This window comes from Carya illinoinensis, chromosome 1, assembly GCF_018687715.1.
Source record: "Carya illinoinensis cultivar Pawnee chromosome 1, C.illinoinensisPawnee_v1, whole genome shotgun sequence".
NCBI lineage: Eukaryota > Viridiplantae > Streptophyta > Magnoliopsida > Fagales > Juglandaceae > Carya > Carya illinoinensis.
Window position 1 is genome coordinate 40,858,648 of NC_056752.1, and position 3,526 is coordinate 40,862,173.

At 34.0% G+C, this 3,526-nt stretch overlaps 1 non-coding gene across 1 annotated transcript; it reads left to right on the forward strand.

Moving 5' to 3' along the window:
- The first annotated feature begins 3,097 nt into the window (after positions 1-3,097).
- Positions 3,098-3,236, forward strand: LOC122293905. The gene has a single exon (XR_006237392.1). It is a non-coding gene; the product is annotated as a small nucleolar RNA Z247 (small nucleolar RNA).
- Positions 3,237-3,526: the final 290 nt, after the last annotated feature.

The window sequence follows — 3,526 nt, forward strand, 5'->3', positions numbered from 1 at the left end:
TTTACCGATCGGTGAAAATGACTTTTTTTAGAAATTCGGAGCCTTCAATCTCGTTTGTCAACAACATGCAATTTTTTCAAATCTCCAGCCACACTTGTCGGGTCATGGACGGATCCATTTTTTCAATTATCTACAGTTTCTACTAACGTACTGTTTTCTTTAGTCCATTTATTTGCTGCAGATCCTTTTTAATGATGCCAAAAGGGGGAGAAGTGTTAGATTAGAACATTAACATTGTTTGAATTGCTAAACTTGTTATATATGCTTGGAATTATATTTATATTTTTGCTTGAAAAACTAACGCACATTCTCAGGAGAAGCTTAAGTATTAATACAGGCTTCAGGTTCTATCAAGTATTTGTCATCATTAAAAAGAGAGAAATTGTTGAACTCAAGGTTTCAAGTTTTGTGTAATTATATATATACACATGGATTTTGATGATAACAAATGAATTCAAAGAATAAAGAAGTCTCAAGTTCAAGTTGTCTACACAATAGAGTCAAGTATATCAAGAAAACAAGCATGAGCAAGAAGGGAACAAGTTCACATTAAAGTCATAGAGTAATGTTGTAAATCTCTTAAAAATTCAAAATTAGGATTAAGGTTCAAAATTAATATTTTATCATAAAGCATTAAAATACATTTCTCACATGTGCATGAATATTTTGAAAATTAAATTTGAAAATTTTGAAAGATGATTGATTGTCATCTTTCACATGTGCATACCTTGATTAAAGGGTTGAACTTTGAAAATATTAAAGATGATTGATTGTCATCTTTCACATGTGCATGTTTTATTTGAATATTTTCAAAAGTGATTGATACTTTTTTTTTACTTATGCAAAAGGTACATGATTTTGTTTGAAAATTTTGAAAAGTAAAATGTGCTCCTTTTGTCATATGCAAAAAGTAAAAGATTAGGTTTGAATTTTTTGAAAAGTAAAGTGTGCTTATTTTTTCATATGTCAAAAGTAAAAAATTAGGTTTTAAGTATTTAAAAAATGAATGATGTTGTCTTTGACAATTGAAAAAGAAGAACCTTTTATTTGACTTTTTTTTTTAAAAAATGAATGATATTGTTTTTGACATGTGAATCTTTTTAAATTTGAATATGAAGTCTTATATGCTTATAAATAGATCATTTGAAAGCTTCACATTCACAACACCAAGAGCATACAATATTCATTCAAAACTTTCATTCTCTCTTCTCTAAGCATTGAGCCTTAATTTTTGTTCATTTTGAGAGATATAGTTTGCGCTGTATTGTTCTTATTCCACTCATTGATGAGTGTTTCTAATAACCTACCCACTATCAGCTCTTGTATCAGTAAAATGGTGTGTATAACCCTTGTGCGTGTAGAAAGTGTTCTACATAGGGAATAGTTGAATCACCACGTGTAAGGTGATTACAAGTATAGAGGGTGATCTACACGGATCCTTTGTAGCGGTGTTGTTTAAAAGTGTAATAAGTTTCTATCTCCACTTGAATGAGGTTGAATAGTGAATTTGGGAGTCCTCAAGGGGTAGCTTGAGGCGAGAACGTAGGCAGTAGGGCCGAATTTCGTTAACATATTGAGTTTGCTTCTCTCTTACCCTTACTTTTTATATTTATTACTATTTCATATTTTGTTTATATTTTATATTGTATATTTGATTTATAATTGTTATTTTTTTAATACAACTCAATTCACCCCCCTCTTGTATTAGTCATCTGGACAACATAAGATGCAACAAATTGTTTAATTACGATTTTTAGTCACAGTCAAATAGTCTGTTTATCAGACTATTCAATAACCATTATAAGCGGCTTCCCCTTAGTGAAAAATGGGTGGGAGTCAATTTTTGTAAACAGATCCCCTCCCCCCCTTTTTTTTATTCCACTGGTGTTACATTTATTTGTTTTGGGATGATTGTTAGGGACTCCCACCCCCATTAAATTTTGTATCATGTAACCACTTAGTTTATCTATGAATCTGCTTGCTTAGAAGGAAAAAAAAAATTCACATGATCATTCATTGATCAAGTGTTTTGTCAACAAAAAAAAAAAAAAACTATTTTCATAGGTTTTCAATATTGGCAGTATTTATTATATTGCATGTGAATGCACATGATCTTATTTTTTTTCCGGTTCGATTTGATTTTGACATGTAATTGATTCTCGCTTTTTCATTTTGTTTTTTTTTTTGTTTTTTTTTTGTTTTTTCTTTTTTAGTTTGGAGTCAAAATATTTAAATATTTATTTTTTGTGTTTTTGTTTCCAATTGCACGTTCTAAGTATTGAAGATCAACTCCTAACAGACTCAACAGACGCTGACTCAAGACTTACTAAAGTTGTTCCTATCACGTAGGAGTAGGACATGGGATCTTGCTATCAAGTATTTGAAGTTTTAAATATTATTGTTATTTCTTATAAACAAATATTTGAATTTTGTATACTTGATAAAAACCTTCTGTTACCAGTGATGTATATAAATATGCCCATGTACACGATCATAATAAATTGAGAAAGTAGATTCATGTATACAATATTTACTCTGTTCTTCTACATGGTATCAGCTTGAGCCAATTGACCAACGTTCCTCCATGTCATCTCCTTCCTCAAATATGTCAGACCACTCTTCCTCTGTTTCTCCTTCTTTTATCAACCCCCAAACCATCACTGTCACCAAACTCTCCCGTGATAATTACCATGTCTGGAAAGCTCAACTCATTCCCTTCTTTCGTGGCCAAGGTCTCTTCAGCTATCTTGATGGCACAACCATAATCCCTTCTAAGGATATTGTCATTACCAACCCTGAAACTCAGGAAATCTCTTTTATTTCTAACCCGCTTTATGATCACTGGCTTAGACAGGATGCTATTTGTCTTGTTGTTCTCTTCTCTACGATCTCTGAAACCATATTGGTTCAGGTTGTTTCACATGCCACCTCTGCAGGTGTTTGGCAAGCCCTTGCCACTTCTTTCTCCTCTCAATCACGAGCTCGTATTATTCAACTGCATACTGATCTTGCTAATGCCCGTAAAGGGGCTCTTTCTGCTACTGATTTTTTCATGCAGATTAATTGTTACACTGATGAGCTAGCCATTGCTGGGCACCCGCTTACATGTGATGAAATCGTCACCTATCTTCTTGCTGGTTTCGGTCATGATTATGACCCCTTTGTTACTACTATTTCAGCTCGCAAAAATCCTGTTACACTAGAGGAAGTTTATTCGCTGCTTCTCACTACCGAGTCTCGCCTATCTCACCATCATGAACCTTTGCCACAAGCGTCTGTCAATGTTGCTACACGACAGCCTCCACAAAACTTTTCTCGTGTTCGTGGTGGATCTCGAGGCAGGGGGCGAGGCTACTGTGGGGGTTCTCAGCATTTTTCTTCGTTTCCTTGTGGACAATCCACTCAAGATATTGTAATTTTCCAAGTTTGCGGTAAACCGGGCCACACAGCGAAGAAATGCTTTCACAGGTTTGACATTACATACTTTGCAAACTCTGATCAGCGCAATCCCTTGGCCCTGGTTGCC